The 24,215-nt window shown below is 42.6% G+C and overlaps 1 protein-coding gene across 5 annotated transcripts in view; it reads left to right on the top strand.

Moving 5' to 3' along the window:
- Nucleotides 1–24,215, top strand: part of LOC138292399 (cyclic AMP-dependent transcription factor ATF-7-like) — a 679,599-nt gene that overhangs the window by 176,306 nt on the left and 479,078 nt on the right. For 2 of the 5 annotated variants that reach the window (XM_069230980.1, XM_069230979.1), the window contains exon 2: nucleotides 2,010–2,161. The exons of the other annotated variants lie outside the window; for them this stretch is intronic. The gene's annotated coding sequence lies outside the window, so the exon portion shown is untranslated. The remainder of the gene's footprint in view (nucleotides 1–2,009; nucleotides 2,162–24,215) is intronic. 5 annotated transcript variants of the gene reach the window in all.

The following is a 24,215-nucleotide window of genomic DNA, read 5'->3' as shown; positions in this document are numbered from 1 at the left end:
CTTTTTAGACCATTCGGTAATATGTATTACCTTGGAACTGGCAGTTTGACAGAACTCTCTTTGCAAGTTAGGTCTGACTGGTTGAAATGCAAATATTTGAGAGTGTTTTTAAGTTAATCAAAATACTACCTTACGCTTTACGGTATGGGATACTTTTGAGGCAACTTTTCGGGGCCAAGTGATTGCATTTAAATCAAAGCAGAACAGGCTTTGAAAGGCCCAAATTTGTGAGTTGCAGGCAACCCTCGATAGTGCTCAAATGCTTTAGCCAGGCCAGGGACAGGTGAAGGAGCTAGGCAAAAAAAAAGTTTCATCAGGTTAAGCAGAAATTAAAGGACTTCTTTGTTTTGGAAGAGAATAATAACTCATGAACTTTCCAGCAAGAACAGTATGTGGAAATTCAGTTGATAGGTAGTTTATTGACTTGCTCGATGCGCCTTAAGCAGGAATTGTCACGTATTATTAAAATTGCTCAACTATTTTTTCAGCATTATAAAAACATTTATGAAAACATCAAGGCAATCCCTAGATCAGGTCTGGAAAAGTTTTTTTTTATTTTTTTTTTAGACTTATTAAGGTCCCACTTTTGACAGATATTCAGTTAGAGACGTCACAGGGGGTCATTTCTGTCTGAGAGGCTGCCCTTGCTCTGCAAATGATACCCAACGCTAAAGCTAGTGGTAGCGATGGAATGCCAATCGAGGTTTACAAGATGTCTCAGAAAGAGCTTCTGCCTCATTTGGTGCAATGATTAAATAGAATTAAGGGGGGGTGAATATTCCACCTACCTTTTAAAGAGTCAGTGGTAGTAACCTATTTTTAAAAGGATTAACCATCGTAGAGTACAAAATCATATTGCCCAATAAGCCTGCTCAATGCAGACTGTAAGTTATTTGCAAGGATTTGGGCATCAAGCATAGTTGCAGCTGAGTAGACTGGTTCATAGTGATAAGAATTATTTTTTGCCATATAGAACAATGGCGACGAATACCAATTATTTGGTAAAGGCAATAGATTTCCTTTTTAGTCAAGAAGATGCTGCTATTGTAATGCTCAATGAAAAGAAAGCATTCTGTCTTCTCAACTGGAATGCCTTGTTTTTTGCACTTGCCAGGTTTGGATTTCCAGAAGGCAGGGTGGATATGCTTGGAAATGTATATCAAGGGGCTGAGCTCGAATTATAGTTATTGCAAAGATAGCTGGAACACTTTAAATTACGTGGGGCAACCGTCTGGGTGTGTCCACTGTCACCTAAACTTTTTACCTTGTTCATTGATCCATTGCAGCTAGAATTTGTGGTGCAGATACTATTGTTCGCCCTTTTCAATGCATGTCCAAGCTCAAATTGTTTGCATTCTATATGATTTTGAACCTAAAAGCAGACAGGACAAATATCGAAGGGGCTTTCAATATTTTTCACGACAATAAAAAGGTAGGTGGCAATAAGGTTAGTCAAGGCAAAACTTAGGCACTTCTTTTGAATGCCCAGCCATCGGTTTTACCTTTCGATTTAGTAGGTCGGTATATAAGCAGCCGCCCAATTTGCTGTCTTGGGGGGTCTATGTGACTAACAATTACACTGAGCTGTTTAAAATGAAATATACAAAGATGCTAAAGAATATGAAATGTCTCCTGACTAGATGGTCGCTCCTGCCTCTTACAATAATTGGAAGAGGTAAGTTAATTCAAAATGTCAATTTTGCTCACATTTTATTTTTAGTAAAAAAAAATTTAACCTTCTTCCCCGCAAATATTCCTGTCAATGTCAAGGCTTTTTTAAGGAGTTAGACTCTCCTATAGTCAAGTTTCTATGGAAGGATAAAGACTCAAGGGTTAGGTATTCAATTCTTCAGCTCGATAAAAGGGTGGGCTGACCTTGCCTGACCTATTCTTGTACTACCAGGCTGCATGGTTTGGTATTATGGTTAGAGGTGGCAAGGTAGAGGGTGGGCTTTTTCTAGGAAAAAATGGTGCTAGAGTCAAAAGGCAAATTTCTTTTTTTTTTAAAGATGGCAAGATTTCCAAAGAAGAACAAGATGCAAGGTGCTGGAGGAAATTCAATGGGGTGTAGAACTTCTTCAGAGAAAGACAAGTACCATCTCGCCATTGTTTGCTAAGGCTACAGGATTCCCAGGCTTTAGGATTTCCAATCTCAAAAGCGGTATGTAGGTTTTGGAATTCCCAAGGGTATCTAATTGGGCGATTTCTGTTTTGAAGTTAGGATTCTAACTTGGGAGGAAGTTCAACAATGCCGTAGAGTACTATAGGTTCTGACATATTTTTGTGCAGATTAGAGGATTTGAGCAGCCACTTGCAGAAAAATGAGCCAATCTATTGAAACCCTCGTGAAACTATGATATATACTCAATTGATGGGGATGGGGATAGGGAACAGGTACAGGGCTCCTCAGAAATATTCATACTATTTTCTGATTGGGGAATATCTAAGTAAAATAGTTAGGGATTTTGGATGTTTGTTGTCATGCAGATAATGGGGCCATATTTCTGTGCTAGGGTATAAATTTCTCAGAGCAGCTAACTTTAATTTTTTAGCAAGGTGGATGGCATACTATAGTCCGCTGGCAATACATAAAATGTTTCTGTCCGTCCCAAATCAGTGCTTTAGATGTGTACAAAATGATGAAGGGAATTGACTGCATAAAATGGTTTAATGTCTCAAACTGTCACAATTTTGGTAAAGGTTTTCAAGCTTTGAGTGACTGCTTACATGCAACAATCCAGTCTGAAGCAATTTTAGTTTTTTTTATGCATCTGGTTAAACTTCCAAGTTGTATAAATATTCTTAATATTTTATTGCTGCATCTCTAGCAGTAGCTAGTTTTTTTATTATGACAATACTGGGGTCGATTATGGTTCCAATGATTTTAGATTTGGCTAGATTAACTAAAAAGGATGGACATTTTTGACGAAACGTACGCCCAGAAGGTTGGCAGCACAAAAAGGTACATTGCTGGATGGGCACAGTTAGATGTCCTATCATAGGAGCTAGGCACCCCATAATTTTAAAGTTAATAGCCAAGAATGGGTCTGTATTGGGGCTGAACCCCTTGGATATTTGTGTATTAATGAATTAAACATATATCGCTTACATCTTTATTAGGTATGGTGCAGGTATGTCCTGCGGGTTGGGGGAGCTGCTAACTTTGTCAGGATGTAATATTTTTATTGATGCTCCTGCTATTCCTCGTATCAAATAATATTATTTGTATATGCTTTTAGGATGAACTCACACGTTAGCACTTTAACTGTCGTGACACTTTGAAGTGTTTATTTCAGGCACTTTATTACTCTTGCACCTTTATTATATAAAATATTTCTATCTCCTAAAATACACATTCATTGCTTGAATATTGCTATCCTTTATAGTATGAATCATGAATGCCATTAATGTATATTTGTTACGACTGATTCATGTAACACTCGTAGACTACGTTTGCCTAATGGCAAGTTCCTAGTCGCATTAGGCTGGAAGTGTACGTTCATACTTAACGATAAGAGGGACTTTCCAAAGATAGTGCAGTATGTTAGTTCCTGTGGGTGGACAAATTCTGCTTCTTTGTCTTTATACTAAGTGCACATTATAGGTCTACAAGCGGCTATAATGGGAGCGGTATGAAATCTCTTTTGGGAGTGGTCTTTAAATGCTTTTTGCACATTGGCACTTTAACACCTTTGCTACTAGCCCCACCCCCCCACAATGTGCTAAGCCTTTTTTTGTGGGCTATTTGGGGTGGTTCACGTTTAGGCCTCCATAACTTTTTGTCCACAAAAGCTACCCATGTCAGATTTGCGTCCTTATTATCAAACCTAGTAGGAATGGTACCCAGAGTTTTTGGACTCCCTTGGAGGGAACCAAGAAATTAGCCAAAATATAGCTGCGTTTTGTTTTTTTAAGGGTGGGGGAATGCAAAAAAGTGCTGCAGAAGAAAGTCAGTTTTTTTCCCTGCAAACAGCATCAACGAAATGTTTACAGTGCTACAATCACATTCCTCCCATCTCTCAGGAAAAGGCATGACTTGATTCATAAAACCAAATTTTCGAACACAGTTTTGGCATTTTACTGGGAGATAGCCCATGGTCCCTATTTTTTGTGCTTTCAACCTTATTCCAGTTTGTGGTGGAAACAGGTGTGAAACCCATAGTAGATCCCTGAGAGCTAAACATTTATGAAAACTAGACAAAATTCTGAGTTTAGCAAGTGGTAATTTGTGTAGATCCATCATGGTTTTCTCAAAGAAGCAATGAGAGTCCATGCGTGGGGCCACCTATTGACATTGGTTGGATCGGTTCCTGTCTCTGACACTAGGCCCAAACACACAAGTGGCACAGCATTTTTATTGGCAGAAGTGGGGCAATGCTGGGTGGTAGGAATTTTATGGATTCCTCTGGATTCCAGACGTTTCCATCACGGAAATGTGAGGAAAATATGTGTTTTTAATCAACATTTGAGGTTTGCAGGGCATTGTGGGTATGAAAATGGTGTGGGATGAATGCGAAGGACACCACCCTGGACTACCCCAGATGTCCAGTTTTCAGAACTGTCTTGGTCGAGTAGATTTTTCAAGATGGCATCCTAGCCAAGCCCAAAACTTGCAGCTGCTCACCATTACAAGTGGGAAGATACTGGAAGTTAGCCACACTCTCCTGGCCTCATCTGTTAAAACTACACCCAAAAAAATCAAATAGCCTTTCAATTGCCATTGGGATAAGATGCCTTAGACTGGGGGGGGGTAATTGCCCCAATGTGCCCCATCGGGTTGAGGCGGCAACTGGCCATACCTGCCAGCCCCACCAATTTTTAAAAAAGAGTAATTGCTAGTGTCTAGATGGGGGGTAAGTGTGTACTCTGCTTTATGCCACTCCACACCAGTGCACTCTATTCTACATCATTCCACTCTACTTTGCACCACTCCACTTTACATCACTCTGCGCCACTGCACCACTCCACTGGACTCCATGCCACTTCAAGCTACACCTCTCTGTACCACTGTACACCAATGCACTCTTCGCCACTCTACACCACTTCACTGTACACCACTCCGGTCTAGGCCATTCCAAACTGCTATGCACAACTCCACTCCACCCTGCCAACACACTCTATGCCAGTACACTTTACTTTGTAACACTCAACTCCTGAGCAGCAGCCACGCTGATGAACAATATATCTAAAATACAACGGCAACTAAATAGCTCTTGCAAAGATGAGACCTATTGCTTTTGGCTTTGCTCATGTTTGTTTTATTGGCGAGCATGTTACCTTAGACCCTCTAGACAGTCTTCACTTCTTGGATTCTTTGAAGACAAATATCTTACTGCTGCTCCTTAGAGCTGACACTGCCTTAGCTTTGGGAACGTAGGTGGACCAGCAAAGTGAGAACTGAAGAGCACTCAGTGAAGTGTGAAAGAACAGCTTTCAAGACGCCCAGCATGCGTTACTGGTGTCCGTGGCTTTTTGGGAGGCACAACTGCATTTTTGGATCTTACTTGTAGTGTTAAAACCACAGGTTCATTTATGTAACATGCTGCTGCCTGGAAAGCAGGAATTTGTGAAGGTTTCACACGTGATAGTGGGCCACTTAGTAGTTATATGCAAAGTTAAAAAGGGATATTAGTTGGTTCTTTTTAGCTTTGTTCTTGGAGGCAATCAACTGATAAACTCAGTGAAATGCTGAAAGGGGGTAGATTGCACGTCGGATGCATTTGATAGAAAAACATGATACACTGTGAACATTGTTACACTCTGAATGCCAGTGTGTAAAAGAGATGTTGAATTATCAAAATGAAAGCTGTTTTTTCAGTACCTGAATAAAAACTGCATATCCATGGTATCATACGTAAACTTCACCACTTCTGCACCTAACTTGTTCACACAATTAATTGAAGTTTTAGGTTTTACTGATGTTTATTACGCCAGCTTTAATAAAACGATGCAAATTATAAGGTCTCATACATCTCCATAGATCTTCTACACTACAGAAATGCAATTTAATATACTTTTACGATTAAATCATGAAGAATAATTCTAAACAGTGACCTGTCAATGTATAGACAGATTAACAATTACAGTTGACTACATGAAAGCTCTTGCGCTTAATCAGCCATTCTTTTCCTGGAAACTTTACTGAACAAAGTTTGATAAATGCCATGATTTCGTGACCACTGATAGCACTTATGCCTTACAGTAGGCAAAATCTGTATCTGAAAGGAATTTGTTAACCTCCTAAGGTTGCATAATAGGGTGTTGCCAGTGTGTGCATGCCTCTATTAATGGCAAACATTTGCACATTCTTAAACTGTATGCCCATCATAATGAAAGACACAGTAATCATTCATCTCAGCCTATCTGCAGAGACAAAAAAATGTCACTGCTGGCACCACTGCTCAGAACTGAGCACTGGCACGCGCGCGTGCGATTCCCCAGCTCCAAAGACACCTACATTCTCCAATGTTGCCACTGCAAATGTGAGGCCCCTGTGCCACGCAGACGTTAGCACTCGTATTAGGGTCGTAACTACGATATGATTGGGTGAAGTATAAGCACTGGTGTTAGACGGTATATGAACCGACATCCATCCGCACACAGCAGACACATGTCACATTTTCTACCTTTCCTATAACAGCAGAAAAGTCCGTGATCAAGCGCAGCCTTTCTCTCGGCAAAAACGTGTCTGCTGCGCCTGCAAGAATGTCAACAGAGCAGATATTTTGTCTTTAGTCTATTTTGCATTTGTGAAGTTGAATCCTTAAGCAAGGTGGGCACACTGTAACTCAGGTGAGTAGTTCAGTTGGTACGTTTCAGGTCAGTGCTCGTTAAGTACACGAGTAATTCCTGAGTTCGTGGGCGTTCAAGAATTGACAAGATCCCTGAGCTCGATAGTTGTGCTTGACTGCACAGCATTCATGTGAAAAGCATCGCATCACTCTAGAGTGCGTGCACTTGGGCTGGTATCAGTCTGAGCCGTAGAGAAACACATTCGTTTACCTCCTTCACATCTGTTCGGTGGATGTATGATTAGGCATTTTTGGAAGACGGGCCCTTTTAAAGGTATGGATAGCTCACCTTTCAGCCGTATGCCACCTCTTCAGCAACATAAAACAGAATTGATAATATTGCCTAAGATTGACTGGCTTTTGTGACATGCTTGGTAAGGATGTACCCACCTAAAAATATTCTTTAGTGACAATAATTTGGATTTACGTAAGCAGTAACAGCACAGACTCAGCCATTTTCTTAGAGCTTTTGGAGCAAGGTAAGGACGCATATGCTGGAGAAAAAATGCCTGGCCGTTTTGTGATGTATGTGTGCGTGTGTCTCCACACCCGTTGACGTATGTCTTTTGACGCCTCCTTGGAATTGTGAAATAAATGTCATAAAAAAAAAAATAGCCAAGATCTCAGATAACCATCTTTGAGCAGTATTTTTTTTTTGTTAAGTGTTCAAAAGTGCTGATAGACTAAGGATCGGACCGGTAGAAAATTGCATCGGTCAGGCCTTCACAAAAAATAATAAAACAGGGTGAGGGAGCAGAGCAGAAGGAGAGCTAGCCAACACCTCTGAGTGTCGAGAAGCAGCTGAAGAGATCGGGTGATGGGGGATCTGAGCAGGACTGGTTGAGCGAGGGCGCAGAGCAGTACAAAGAAGGTGTGGATGTGAGCTACACCCCATTTCGGACCCTGTAGTATTAGTAATGCTCCACTTTGTATCTTTAAACTTAATTTGAGGGGTGGGCGGTGAAGACCAAGAATTCATGCACTCCCCATGTGGGTATTGCAGGAAAACCAATCGAACTCGCCTTTTTAGATCTATCTGCTTTGCCAATACTTTTTGCACGTTTGGCATCGTCCCGGGGAAACAAAGGTGCGGTGACGTGCATGCAGACATATGCATCATGACACTGCTGTCTGCTACTTCATTCTGTTTGCAAGGAGGTGTTTAAACAACAGCCAGTAAGTCTTTAAATCTAGTTTGCTGATATCTGCCTTGGAAGGAGACTAGTCATCCAGTCAGAAGGATGGTAAAGAAGCTACACTCCATGTGAGGGACAAACATAAGAAGAGGAAGGAAAACCATTAAATAAGAAACAAGCAAAGGAAATTGACAATAAAGCTAACCATTGTTAAGCAGTGGGCTAACCCAAAGCCCGCTTAAGTATTGTTATTGTACAGAACGGGTATGTCAACAGACCGGTACAAAGTTGAGCTAAAAAATAATTACCTTTAAGGCACAAGGAGGTAAGTGGTGCAAGTTTATTTCCTCTAGATCCTGTTCAAATATTTAAACCCAGCATCTGTGCAACACACGTTCCCTTTATTACAAAACATAATTATTTGGTTTATTTTCATTAGCTTTGATGCAGCCTTCTTCAAATTATTTATTTTGAAGTTTTTTAATTTTTTAGCCTGGTTCCAGATCCTTGGAGACTGAAATTTATAAAAATCTATGCGTAGAAACCCTTTGGATAGTGTATTTAATAGGTATATCACGTAAGAAAAGATATAATGAAAAATAATGTTCCTGTGCTTTTAGATCCCACGTAGATTTGCTTGTTCACTGCCATTGAGAAGTTGCGGTATCTGTCCAACCTAAGATTCGGGTGTCTAGTACTGTTGCGAAGCTACTGAGGTTATATTATTTCTCTCCTAGATTCTTTTAAATTACTATATTTTTTTTCTTTATGACATTTGGAATAGGTTGGGACTGTTCGATTTGTCATTGTGCAGGAAAAATTCTGCTTAACCAGACTTTTTTGATGGCATTTTTTACTTAACATTTGAACTTTTGCAGCACTGTAACAGGGTGTGGGTTTGTTTTTAACACCCATAGCAGTCATGCTGAACCGCTTTTTTTTATACAAGTAGATTTTTTTCATTTCTCAATTTAAGTGTGGGAAGTACTGTGGCAGGGAGAATACAATAAATAATAATTAGAAATGGCCAGACTCCCCCTATAGGCACCACATTCTCTTTCTCTAAACTAAAGACCCAGACTAAAATTGAGTTAAACCAAAGAGATGAAGCGTGACAGAGGGCAAACAGTCTTGATCCCTTCCTTGGACAAGGATGATAATGATATACAGGTTTCGCCTGTATTGGATATTTTAGAGATTCACATGCTTGAATCATTCCTCGTTGTCAAAAAGGGAGTCCCACGGTACCATAATAAAGCAGTATATATCATTACCATAGGCTATTATGGCAATGAAGTCACTTCCAGGCCAGCCTCCTACACATTGGTAAAGGCAATAGTAAACAGTGAGTACCCTGGGGGAGGGCCAAACCATATACTAAAAGAGTGGAAAGTGAAAGGCAATCCCCCAACCAAGAAAGAGGAATCAGTAGAGGGGAGCTGGAGGAACTAGGAACCCCCAGAGGTGAGTACCAGAGTGACCCCCAACGACCAGGAGAGCAGAGGTAAGTACCTGGTTTTCCCCCTAACCAATAGCAGGACTTTGGAAGAAGATTAAGCAAGACCCAGACAAGAATGAAGAAGAACGCAAAGGTGGATCTGGACAGAGGAAAAGAAAACATATCCCAGCAGAGGAGGCCTCTTCTCAACCCAGCACTTCAACTGTGAAGACTGGGGAACATCAGCAGACTCAGTGTACAGGTCCATCGATGAGGAGGAATAAAACTCCTTTCAAAACTGCGTCAATGGCAATATCACCGTCAACAGCAGCATAGTTGATGGTCACCACTGCCTCGTCTACGAAGACGATGACGACAGCCGTTGACGAGGATACTGTCATCCACGAAGACTCAATTGACATTGACATTACTGCTGACGAGACTCCAGCATTCACAGGGATGACGTTCATCTCAACATCGTCGATGACATCACTGACAATGATAAAAAAATTACAAAGGAGACAAGAACAACTCTAACACTCGAGGTAACCTCTCCTAGCAAGGTTTCACCTTTTCCCCCAACTCTCCTATTAGATCTGGAAGATTCTGACAATGACGAGCCTTTTGGGGAAACACACAGCCCATTAGAACTCCAGGTCAAGTGCCAGGATGACGACGTGGAAGAAGATCAATATTGTCATCATTAGTAAGACCCTCCCTCAAAAAGGCATTATGAGCACTATCAATATCGCATTCATCCACAACCCAGCCATGATGATATACAGGTGCCCATTTGGTCTTCCAGGATTTGCAGACTATGCTGCAAGGTTACAGGAAAAGGTTCCTTGAACCTCCGCAGTAGCATCCAGTAATACCACCTCACCCTGCCTCTCCTGCTACTCCGAGACACATTCCTTCACCTATCATGCACAAGATGACACCCGCGTCCAACATATTGGCACCACCAAGGGATGAACCATCCTCGTCAGAAGATGAAAGAGAAGAAGGTGAGATCCCGGAACCTCAACCTCTATGGTATGAGTGAGATGATTACCTTATCTCCACACCGTGGCCTCCACCGCCACACCTTTCAGTTTCTCCGCTATTGAACATTGGGGGCTTTCACAATTTAAAGGACTATTCCGCTACAAGATTCCACTTCCCACCCTCTGTTAAGCAGTCAGACTGTTTTCTCTGTTACTTCAAAGAATAATAAAGGACGTTAGAGTGATCCCCATAGTTGAGTATATCTTGTCTTGGAGGAGGGAATTAAAATCATGAAGAACATGGCTACAGTGGCAGAAGTGCGACCTCGCGTATCTAAAAAAAATATAGGCAGGATTCCCCTTCTTGCCTCACAAGTCATCCCAAGCCAGATTCTGTGACTTCACAAGCAGTGCAACATCGCTCCAAGAATCCTTCCACACCCATCTCTGCACCACCAGACAAAGAAGGGAGGTGCTTGGATAATATAGGGAAAAGATTCTCCGCCATGTCTGCTATCACTGTTTGAGCAGCCAACTCTCAAGCTATGATACATTTGGCAGATGTGGTTCAATATCAGCAGCCTCATCGGCCTAGTGCCTGAGGACAAGAAAGCGGAAGCAAAGTCAATTTTGCAGGAGGGTGATTGTACTTCCTATGAAATTATAGACTGTGCAGTGGTCATCGCCTCCACAGGCTTTTGTCAACTGGCGAGGGCAGCGGTCTTGAGACATCCAGGTTGGCTAAAAGCCACATCCTTTAGGCCGGAAGTAGAATCTAAGATTTTATGTATGGCCTACGACGGGGAAACCCTGTTTGGGAATCGTATTGATGATGCACTAATAGCAATAAATACAGACACAGATATTGGTAAGTCCCTTGGCACTCTTCAGTTAAAAAAGTTGCCCTTTTTGAGGGCTTGTGAAAAGGATTTACAACATACAGAAGGGTATATCAATACTCCCAACAATACCAGCCCTTCCAATCTAACTACAGACGTTCCTACCAACAGACATACCGCCAGCCTCCTGGAGCAGCCTATTCTGAACAAGACTCTTAATGGAAGCAACCCTCCCAGTATTGAGACACAGTTTGTAAACAGTGGCCTACACCAGGTGCCAGCTACATCCACTTTTTCCTATCTCGTGGGTGTGAATATTGCCAATTACCTCTGTCAGTTGAGAGCTAAAACATAAGACAAATGGGTTTTGGACCCGGTCACCGATGGCCATACTGTGGAATTTGTACAGAGACCACCAAACAATCCTCCAAAGGGAGTGTATCCCCCTTGTCTTCACTTAATGGAAAACAAAGCCCTCTGCATTCTTGCCAAGGGAGCAATCAAGAAAGTAAAATTTTCACAGAATGGCATAGGCTTCTATTCCCACGTCTTCCTTACAAGAAAGAAAACAGGGGAATAGAGGCCCACTCTAAACCTAAGGAAATTGAACAAATTCTTATGCAAGCAATCATTTCGGATGGTCACTCTTTCAGATGTCCTGCCTCTCCTAAACCACAGAGACTTTGACAACTCTCGACTTGCAGGATGCATATTTCCACATCCCTATACATCCCAAACACTGAAGATCTCTTCGCTTCACCATAGCCGCTACCCAGTTCCAATTCAGAGTCCTTGAATTGGGTCTCAGGTCAGCGCCTTACATCTTCACTAAGTGCCTGGCACCGGTGGTAGCCACTCTCTGAAATCAATGTCATCAGGTTTTTCCCTACCTGGACGATTGTCTGCTACACCGTTGCAAGCATCCAGAGCCACAAAAGCTTGTTTCATGTTATTTCGCAAGCCGGGTCTCACTGTCAATTTCCGGAAATCAGCAACTATTCCAGATCAAAGCATAATATTCCTAGGATCCCATCTAGATGCAATCCAGAAAAAGGCTTATCTTTCTAAAGACAGACAACAAAGACTAAGAAATCTGGCAGTCAAACCCTCAAAAAGAAAGTCCACTTCAATGCGTCGGTACAAGTCTCTGCTGGGCTTGGTGTCCTCCGCAATCAATCTAGCACCTCTTGCACGCCTGAAAATATGACCATTGGAGGAGGAGTTCCAAATACAGTGGATCCAAGGAAAAGGGTAATTTAAGGAAATCATAACCATCACTCCAAAAACGATGGAAACGCTACTGTGGTGATCTCAGACCTATCACCTTTCGAAAGGCGAGGCCTTTTGCCTCAGGATACCGGAATTCGCCATAATGACAGATGCTCCATGCAAGGCTGGGGTGGTCACCTGCAGGACCTGCAGATTCAAGGGGAAGTGTTATGCGCTCCAAAAGATCAGGCATATCAACAGACTAGAACTGAAAGCCTTCTTTTTCACCCTGCAAGCCTTTCTTCCAAGGATAGCAGGTTCTTTGATGCTGGTTCGTACTGACAATACCACCAGCATGCACTACATCAACAAGCAAGGAGGTACACTGTGATTAACGCCCTCCCAAGAAGCTCAGGATCTGTGGAATTGGCTCACAACCCACAAAATATCTCTGAGAACTGAGCATGTGTCTGAGTAAGCAACACCTTAGCAGACACACTCAGCAGAACCAAAGACCGTTGCCATGAGTTCGAACTAGATCAAGCTTAGCTGGATAATATATTCTCACGTTTGGGCAAACCAGCATTGGATCTAATCTATTCGTGACAGGCAGGAACACCAAATGCCACTTCTACACCAGTTAGTACCCGCTCCCAGTGTCATGGAGGAATGCCTTTTTGATCAGATGGTCCGGGATTCATGCATATGCTCTCCCCCTCCTTCCCTATCATTCTGAACGTTCTCTACAAAATGAAAATAGAACTCTGTTGCGTCATCCTGATTGTTCCCAGGTGGGCCAGGCAACACTGCTTTCCAGAGCTTCTCCTGCTGTCGTAATTCAATCATATTCACTTCCCAACAGGGCGAGTACTGTTGACCATGAGCCAGGTCCTACATACGGAACCAGCCTCTTCCACCTGTGTGCATGGCTCCTGAATTCTACAAGTTCAAAGACCTGAACATTCCTCAGGACTGCAGGGATATCCTATCGAAGGCAAGAACTGAATCCACAAACAAACATACAAGTTGAAATGAAAACAATTCTGTTTGTGATAACCACATACATTGGAAGCATCACCGAAGCTGATTCTGCCTTATTTTATGTTGCTGGCTAGATCAGGATTAATGCATGCATCTGTCAAGATTCACCTTGCAGCAATCTCACAGTACAGACGTTCCTCACACTCTCTCTCTTTCCCCCTCCATTTCACAAGAATAATCAAACAATTCATGAAGGGATTGTTCAGAACTTTCCCTTCAGTACGAGTTCCTCTGCCAGAAATCATCTCAATATAGTTCTCTCTCAACTGGAAACCCCCATTCGAACCCATCCACAAAGTAGACCTAATGTTTCTTAGGCTGGAAAGTCGGATGCCTTTTGGCTGTCACTTCGGCTAGAAGAGTCAGTGAAATAAAATACAGGCTTTCACAATACAAGAGCCTTTTCTACGTTTCACTGATGATTGTGTGCTTCTCAGAATAAATCTGAGTTTCATTCCCAAGGTTCAGTCTCAGATTCATCTCAAAGAGCCGATCATACTTTGTACTTTTTCCCCAAATTCCCACTTCACCAGCTGAAAGGCCTCTCCATACTCTGCACAGCAAACAATGTCTTAAATCCTTTTTACATTGTGCTAATCAAATATTGATAACTGATCACCTCTTAGTGTTGTATAGACAATCCCAATAGGGTGTTTCAGTCACAAAAGCAACTATTGCACAATTGATTTCTGCTACTATCCAGTTATGCCATTCAAAAGCTGGCAAACCACTTACAGTCAAGGCACGGGTGCATTCAACAAGGGCAGTGTCCACTTCGGTTGCTCTGTTTGTAGGCGTTCCATTGGAAAAGATATGCCGTGCTGTGAGGTGGAAGAGCACCTACACATTCATGCAGCACTACTCTCTGGAATTGGCGCACTGCAGTGATGCAGCGGTAGGTCAAGTGGTGTTAGGTCATTTGTTCCAATAATGTGAGCCTCAGATCGTGGAGGAGTTTAATGATCTTTATGTTTAGATTCATATAAGGTTGTTGTATTCTACATGATTGTTTAATCATATATAGAGTAATTATACGTTCGATGGCATATGTTGCTGCAGATACACATGTTTGGCACAGTCCGCTGCCTGGTGTTGGGCTCGGAGTATTACAAGTTGTTTTTCTTCGAAGAAGTCTTTTTGGTCACGGGACCGAAGGACTCCTCCCTCTTTGGCTCCATTGCGCATGGGCGTCGACTCCATCTTAGATTGTTTTTTTTCCGCTGTCGGGTTCGGACGTATTCCTTTTCGCTCCGTGTTTCGGTTCGGAAAGTTAGTCAGAATCTCGGAAGAAAGCGTCGGTATTGTTCCGTTCGGTATCGGGATAGTTAGGTACATCGACACCGATCATCGGAAGACTTTGGGGCAGTTTCGATCCCCCATCGGGGCCTGGTCGGCCCGACCGCGTGCGACATCGAAGCCGATGGAACGGACCCCGTTTCGTTTCTGCCCAAAATGTCACAGTAAGTATCCTTATACAGATCAGCACTTGGTCTGTAACTTGTGCTTGTCCCCCGAGCACAAGGAGGATACCTGTGAAGCCTGTCGAGCCTTCCGGTCCAGAAAAACACTCCGGGACCGAAGAGCCAGGCGTCACCAAATGGCGTCCACGTCGACAAAACAACGTTTCGACGACGAAGAGGAAACATTCTCGGTTCCGGAATCAGAATCCGGAGACTCCGACGTCGAACAACAGCAACAAACTGTGAGTAAGACGTCGAAAAGTAAATCCATCGACAAACCAAAAGCCCAGGGGACGCCACTGCCAACAGGCCATGGCTCGACCCATAAATCAGGCGACCCGTCGAAGGGGCCGAAAAAGGGCACGCCCATAGCGAAGACACCCGACTCCGGTCGAGGGACCGCCATGGAGCAACCTCGGAGCCGAGAAAGCGGCTCCGAGAGACAAAAACAAGATACCGGCACCGAAAGACATCGGCACCGAGAATCCGTGCCGAAAGGAACAAAAATTCTGTCGGTGCCGAAACCGAAAAAACATTCTCTCTCGGCGCCGAAAAATACCACACCTTCATCCTACTCAGAGGAACAAGGACTAAGTGGCCAAATGCACAAATTTGGACAAGAGCTCCAAAGTGTAGAATCGGACTACACACAAAAGAGACTGTGCATCCAGCAAGATACAGGGAAGATATCAACCCTTCCCCCAATCATGAGGAAAAGAAAGATCGGACTTCCAAAGGATGACACACAACCACAAGCCAAAGTGGTTAAAAAAGTCACGCCTCCGCCCTCTCCTCCACAGGCATCGCCGGCACAAACACCGCCACAAATGCACTCACCAGCGCAAACTACCATAAGTCATGACGATCAGGATCAAGACGCTTGGGACCTGTATGACACCCCAGTGCCGGACAATGATCCCAAGTCATACCCCACAAAGCCGTCACCGCCAGAGGACAGTACCTCATACTCGCAACTGGTGGCTAGGGCTGCAGACTTCCACAATGTCCAACTGCATTCCGATCCTATAGAGGATGATTTCTTATTTAACACCCTCTCGGCTACACATAGCCAATATCAATGTCTCCCAATGCTACCAGGGATGTTACGGCACGCAAAACAAATTTTTGAGGAGCCCGTAAAATCAAGAGCCATCACCCCAAGGGTGGATAAGAAATACAAACCACCACCCACAGACCCAGTGTTTATTACTTCACAGTTACCACCCGACTCTGTGGTAGTAGGGGCAGCTCGCAAAAGAGCAAATTCACATACATCTGGCGACGCCCCACCTCCGGACAAAGAAAGCAGAAAATTTGACGCGGCAGGGAAAAGAGTGGCGTCACAGGCAGCCAACCAGTGGCGCATCGCAAATTCACAAGCGCTGCTGGCCAGATATGACCGCGCACACTGGGACGAGATGCAACTTCTCGTAGACCATCTTCCCCAGGAATACCAAAAAAGGGCGCAGCAAATAGTGGAAGAGGGACAAACGATCTCAAACAATCAAATCCGCTCTTCACTAGACGCAGCCGATACTGCAGCAAGAACAGTCAACACTGCTGTCACCATAAGGAGACACGCTTGGCTACGCACTTCAGGCTTCAAACCTGAAATCCAGCAGGCTGTCCTTAATATGCCCTTCAACGAGAAACAACTGTTTGGCTCGGAAGTGGATACAGCCATTGGAAAACTTAAAAAGGACACAGACACGGCCAAAGCCATGGGCGCACTCTACTCCCCGCAGAGCAGAGGCTCTTTCAGAAAAACTCCATTTAGAGGGGGGTTTCGTGGCCAACCCACAGACACCACCAGCCAACAATCAAGAACCACACCATATCAGGGTTCCTTCCAAAGGGGTGGTTTCAGGGGATATCGGGGGGGTCAATTCCCAAGGAGTAGGGGAAGATTCCAGACTCCAAAAACACCTCCACCTAAACAGTGACTTTCAAGTCACGTAACCCCTTCACTCAACACCAGTGGGGGGAAGACTAAGCCAATTCTACCAAGCTTGGCAACAGATTACAACAGACAATTGGGTATTAGCAATAATCCAACATGGCTATTGCATAGAATTCCACAACTTCCCACCAAACATCCCCCCCAAAACACGCAAAATGTCACAACATCATTTAGAACTTTTAGGACTAGAAGTTCAAGCACTACTGCAAAAGGATGCAATAGAATTAGTACCAGTACAACAAAAAAACACAGGAGTTTACTCCCTGTACTTTCTAATTCCAAAAAGAGACGAAACATTAAGACCAATATTAGATCTCAGGACACTAAATACCTACATCATATCGGACCATTTTCACATGGTCACACTACAAGACATCATTCCACTGCTCAAACAGCAAGATTACATGACCACATTAGACCTAAAGGATGCGTACTTTCATATACCAATACACCCTTCTCACAGAAAGTACCTACGGTTCGTATTCAAAGGAATACATTACCAATTCAAGGTGTTGCCATTCGGAATAACAACTGCACCAAGAGTGTTCACAAAATGTCTAGCAGTAGTAGCAGCACACATCAGGAGACAACAGATACATGTGTTCCCTTACCTAGACGACTGGCTAATCAAAACCAACACAGTAAAAAAATGCGCAAACGACACCACCTTTGTCATACAAACCCTTCACAAACTGGGGTTTTCCATCAACTACACAAAATCACACCTAGAACCGTGTCAAACACAACAATATCTAGGAGCAACCATCAACACATCAAAAGGAATTGCCACTCCAAGTCCACAAAGAGTGCAAGCATTCCACAAGCTAATAAGTGCTATGTTTCCAAACCAAAAGATACAAGCAAAACTTGTGCTAAAACTTCTAGGCATGATGTCATCATGCATAGCCATTGTCCCAAACGCAAGACTACACATGCGACCCTTACAACAGTGTCTAGCATCACAATGGTCACAGGCACAGGGTCAACTTCAAAATCTGGTGTTGGTAGACCGCCAAACATACCTCTCGCTTCTATGGTGGAACAGCAAAAATTTAAACAAAGGGCGGACATTTCAGGACCCAGTGCCTCAATACGTTATAACAACAGATGCTTCCATGACAGGGTGGGGAGCACACCTCAATCACCACAGCATTCAAGGACAATGGGATATACACGAAACAAAACTTCATATCAATTACCTAGAACTGTTGGCAGTATTTCTAGCGTTAAAAGCCTTCCAACCCATAATAACACACAAATACATTCTTGTCAAAACAGACAACATGACAACAATGTATTATCTAAACAAACAAGGAGGAACACACTCAACACAATTGTGCCTCCTAACACAAAAAATTTGGCAGTGGGCGATTCACAACAACATTCGCCTAATAGCACAATTTATTCCAGGAATACAAAACCAACTAGCAGACAACCTTTCGCGAGACCACCAACAAGTCCACGAATGGGAAATTCACCCCCAAGTTCTGAACAAGTACTTTCAAATTTGGGGAACACCCCAGATAGATTTGTTCGCAACAAGAGAAAACTCAAAATGCCAAAACTTCGCATCCAGGTACCCACACCGCGAATCACAAGGCAATGCTCTATGGATGAATTGGTCAGGGATATTTGCGTACGCTTTTCCCCCTCTCCCTCTCCTTCCATATCTAGTAAACAAGTTGAGTCAAAACCAACTCAAACTCATACTGATAGCACCCACATGGGCAAGACAACCTTGGTATACAACTCTACTAGACCTTTCACTAGTACCGCATGTCAAACTACCCAACAGGCCAGATCTGTTAACACAACACAAACAACAGATCAGACATCCAAACCCAGCATCATTGAATCTGGCAATTTGGCTCCTGAAATCCTAGAATTTGGACACTTGGACCTCACACAAGAATGCATGGAGGTCATAAAACAAGCTAGAAAACCTTCCACTAGACACTGCTATGCATCTAAGTGGAAAAGATTTGTTTACTACTGCCATGCCAATCAAATACAACCAGTACATGCCTCTACTAAAGACATAGTAGGATACTTACTACATTTGCAAAAAGCGAATCTCGCTTTTTCATCTATAAAAATACACCTCGCAGCTATATCTGCTTACCTACAAACTACTCATTCATCGTCTCTATTTAGAATACCAGTTATTAAAGCATTCATGGAAGGGCTAAAAAGAATTATACCACCAAGAACACCACCAGTTCCTTCATGGAACCTTAACATCGTCTTAACAAGACTCATGGGTCCCCCTTTCGAACCCATGCATTCCTGTGAAATGCAATATCTAACCTGGAAGGTCGCATTTCTCATTGCAATCACATCCCTCAGAAGAGTAAGTGAAATACAGGCATTTACCATACAAGAACCATTTATTCAAATACACAACAATAAAATAGTTCTAAGAACAAATCCTAAATTTCTGCCAAAAGTAATCTCACCATTCCATTTAAATCAAACAGTAGAATTGCCAGTGTTCTTCCCACAACCAAATTCTGTGGCTGAAAGGGCACTACATACATTGGACATCAAAAGAGCACTAATGTATTACATTGACAGAACAAAGCTAATCAGGAAAACAAAACAACTGTTCATAGCTTTTCAAAAACCACACATAGGAAATCCAATCTCTAAACAAGGCATTGCTAGATGGATAGTCAGGTGCATTCAAACATGCTATCTTAAAGCCAAAAGAGAATTGCCTATTACACCAAAGGCACACTCAACCAGAAAGAAAGGTGCTACAATGGCCTTTCTAGGAAACATTCCTATGAGCGAAATATGTAAGGCTGCAACCTGGTCTACGCCTCATACGTTTACTAAACACTACTGTGTAGACGTACTAAATGCACAACAAGCTACAGTGGGCCAAGCTGTACTAAGAACATTATTCCAAACTACTTCAACTCCTACAGGCTAAACCACCGCTTTTAGGGGAGGTAACTGCTTTACAGTCTATGCCAAACATGTGTATCTGCAGCAACATATGCCATCGAACTGAAAATGTCACTTACCCAGTGTACATCTGTTCGTGGCATTAGTCGCTGCAGATTCACATGTACCCTCCCACCTCCCCGGGAAGCCTGTAGCCGTTTAGAAGTAGATCATAAACCTTAAACATCTGAACATTTGTAAATAATTTTTAGAAACTCTTATCATACATACATATTCACTCCATTGCATGGGCACTATTTATACCAAACAACTCCATCCTCACCCTCTGCGGGGAAAACAATCTAAGATGGAGTCGACGCCCATGCGCAATGGAGCCAAAGAGGGAGGAGTCCTTCGGTCCCGTGACCAAAAAGACTTCTTCGAAGAAAAACAACTTGTAATACTCCGAGCCCAACACCAGGCAGCGGACTGTGCCAAACATGTGAATCTGCAGCGACTAATGCCACGAACAGATGTACACTGGGTAAGTGACATTTTCATTTAGATATAGATATGTATTGAGTTGTTAACCCGCCACTCTCAAAGGGTACTTAATTTACTACAGTGTTTACAGACAATAACAGCTCGCTATTCTGATTCAAGCATGTGAATCCATGAAAAATCCAATATTAGAGAAGAAAATGAGTTTCTTACCTGTAACTACAGTTCTCCAGTATTGGTACCTTTCATAGATTCACAAACGACCCACCCTCCTCCAGAGAGGCTCCCCTTGTAGTGCAAGATGATGTTATTCTCACTTGTGCTTGAAAATCTGGGGGACTCAGCCTCTCTTGGTTGTACTTTACAGGGTGCTGTCGCCTGATTGGTTATGTTTCATGTTTGGTTCTTTTTGAAAAAGGGCATAGATCAGCTATTAAAGTGATGGTTCATTGCCATCATGGCCTAAGGTAATGATACATACTCCTTTATTATGGTGCCGTGGTACTCCCACTACAACAATGGGGTTCTCATACATGGCCAAAATATTGCCTGATTTTGTGAAGTTGAAAATTATGCCTTTTAGAATAGCTGCGTATGGAGTCAAGAGTGTTAAGAGATCCAATTTTCAAGGCCTAGCCAGTTTATAATCAGTTTCTCAGTTTTTAACGTCATTATTTTGGCTAGAAGGATATTTGTTTCCCTAAACATTTATTGATTTTACACATAAAATTCCAAAGAACAGATACATTGTTTCCAATATAACATATATACAGCGTCTTGACAAGTATGTAGTCTCAGGATCCTCCGTCCGCCTGAACCCCATGAGTTATAATTCTTTCAGTCTGATCACATTGCATTTCTTTTGTATTACAAGAGGCATTCAGTGTGAAAATGCCATTTACACAGCACTTCATATTACCTTTCCTTGAAGTTATAGTCATTCATGAGTCTCAGGAAAGTGTCAGTGCTCTTAAATATCCAGGACACAATAACACTGAAGACCCACTTCTCAAGTGGTCAATCAATGGCTTCCAGTTTTTTTTCCAGATTTGTGTCGCTTGTGGAAGTCATAGAAAAAATATCATGGCAATTGGTATTCACAAACTTCTTGCCACCTAGTCTGTTGAAGAGAGGGAAAGGAGGTGTTTACAGTGTAACAGTATTGTTTGTTTGGCTGCTGATAAAATGTACGTGGTCCACCTTTGTCATGCCAAAAACTGCTTATGGTCCCAAACCCAAAATAGATGTTGCTTGGTCAGTAGGTACAGGGCAGCACACCCAGCTCAGAATTTCTAGGGCAAAGTATTTCAGAGTTGTGCACCAGTGTGTTTGATTTCTCTTAGCGACCACTCATATGCTACTTGTATTTCAACATTGCTAAAATATTGTTCTAGGTTTTGAAGATTCAGCCCTCCCTCTCCTACAAAGTCTGCATTTTTCCCAGGATACACTAGACTTTCCCTCCCCCTGATGAACCCCACTAGCCAACCTGATCACCTACTCATCGCAATCTCTCCATTTCTTTCCGCTTTCTTTCTTTTTTTCTGAGGGGTGAAAGGATTATGCAAGGGTTTGAAATAAAAGTAGTAGGTACAAAAGTAGAAGAGTGTGGGGTAGGATGATAAAACCACAACATAGATATATCAGCATTACTTAGGTGAATGCTAATAGATAATGGATTTGTTCCATCCGTTCCATCTGTTTCATTAAACCATTAGTTTGATGGTGATACAGGGAAGTCTTGTTTGATACTACTGGCCTTCAAAATTACAAACTGCACTCCATCATCTGATACCAAAATAGCAGGAAAACGTTCCTTAAAAAGATACGTTGTTTGGGTAAACTACAGTTACTTTAGATGTGACCTCATTCACAAATTCCACTTCTAGCCATTTACTATAATAGTCCTTAATGATCAAAGCAAAATGGGAATTAGATAGCAAAAAATTAAATGGACCCACAGAGTCTATACCTAATTTCTAACGCAGGAGTCCTCCCACACCCTAATGGGTGTCATGCTTCATCATGGGCTGCTCCTCGCTGGGCTGGTGCTGCAGTGCCCAACAGACCTCTCGAAGGGGCTCTTTGCCAGAGGCCTTTTTAGAATAAGATGGCAGTGTGATTGGCGATTGGAGGTGCTCCGGGTGTAGATTGGTGTAATGTGAATTAAAAAAAGCTAATAGGTACTCTGCCTAATTTAATCTGATGGGCCTCTTGTTATGATTGGAAATAGTGTGTGACAGAATGTGGAATGGTCCTATGCAGCTCACGAAATAGTATAAATGAAGATCGACATGTTTCTTGCCAATGGTTGTCGCTGTCGATCAAGGCAATTCTTCAGGACTGAAAAACCTAATCTACTGGTGATTGGGTATTTTTTTGCTAACATCACACTTGTACATCCCCAATCACATAAAGCCAAGTCGTAATAGCATGTAGTGTATCTGGGAATGTCTAAAAAGTGACTTGGAATAAAAGAACAAAACAGATTTGCGATGATGGCTATTATACTGGAGTAACAGCTGCATTCAGTTGGCTTTTTATAGGTGCCTCAATCATCTGTTTCCATTCTGTGACAGTAATGTATAGGTCAGGAAAGGGAAGACTCTCAAATGTTTCTCGTCCGTTTTAAGAAAGGGTTCAAAAGTTATCACATTCCTCCACGTCTCCTTGCCGGAATACCAAAATATCATCTATGTAGCAACGCCATACGAGAATGTTAGTTATGTAAGAGCTGTTAATACAAAAATATTCTCCTTTTCAAAATTTGCCATACGCAGACAGGCAGGCCAAACGTGGCGCAAATATGCTTCCCATAGAAGTGTCCTGGGTCTTGTGGTATAATTGGTCCCCAAATTGGAAAACAAAATCTTTGACAGTCAGTCGCGCGTACAGCAATAAAGCTGATGGGGTGTGGGTGATGACTAATCTTTGAAAATAAGAGTGCTCTCTATCACCTCCAGAGTCGCATCCTGCGGGATGTTGGTATAGACAGCCTCTACGCCAACAGTCACTAGAAAGTTGATCGGCATCTTATTCAATAAGTGTCTCCAGCAAAGAGCCCCCTCGAGGGCTCCATTGGGAATTGCAGCGCCTGCCCAGCAAGGAGCTGCCCGAGGATGATGCATGGCACCCATTAGGGTGTATGAGGGCTCTTGCTTCTGAGCTATCATATACTCTGATCTGATTTCTCAGCTCCCTGTCAACCTTCTTTGCCCCCCCCTTCTTTTTTTTAACCCTACAGGAACTGCATACCCTATTGGATTTCTTAAACCTAATTTCTTCCATCTTGAAGACAGTTAATCAAAGGGACACAAGGGGGGAGTTCTAACTTTCATAGTTTTACCAACGTTTGAACAGATTACACACTCCCTTATAGTTTGATCAATCTCCTTGTCCATAGAAGGCCACCAAAAAGGCAACGTTCATCATTGTGGAGCCTAAATGCCTACCATGCGCCTGTACAATTATGGTATTTGTAAGAGATATGAGAGGTACAAACTTGTTACCCCTCAACAACAATCCATCGTCTGCTGTCAACTCATCTGCTACCTTTGCAAAGGTCTGTAAGCCAATTCCGATGTTCCTTGGCCAACCTGACTTTTCATACTAGCATATAGGGGTATCTTTGTCTTAAACCTGATCCCTAGTCTTCCTTCTTCTTTTGCGAATGCACCCATCTATGGTATGTCAACTAACACAATTATGCAGTTCTCCAAATCCTCTTTGTTACTACTATCCATGGATTCCCCAGAATCTAGTAAAAAATGAAGTAAATAATCTGTGCATACATTTTTTCCACTGGGGATATATTTAGACACGAAACTGAACTGCAATTGCTTTTCAGTGTGTGGCTCTTCTTGGGGTAAATCCTTGTACATTCATCTCCCTGAAAAATAATTAGTGGTTTGTAATCCGTTTGAATCACAAATCTCTTGCCCTACAAATAATTCCAAAATTTCATG

The sequence above is a fragment of the Pleurodeles waltl genome, chromosome 4_2 (genome assembly GCF_031143425.1).
Source record: "Pleurodeles waltl isolate 20211129_DDA chromosome 4_2, aPleWal1.hap1.20221129, whole genome shotgun sequence".
NCBI lineage: Eukaryota > Metazoa > Chordata > Amphibia > Caudata > Salamandridae > Pleurodeles > Pleurodeles waltl.
This window is presented reverse-complemented; position numbering and strand designations above follow the sequence as displayed.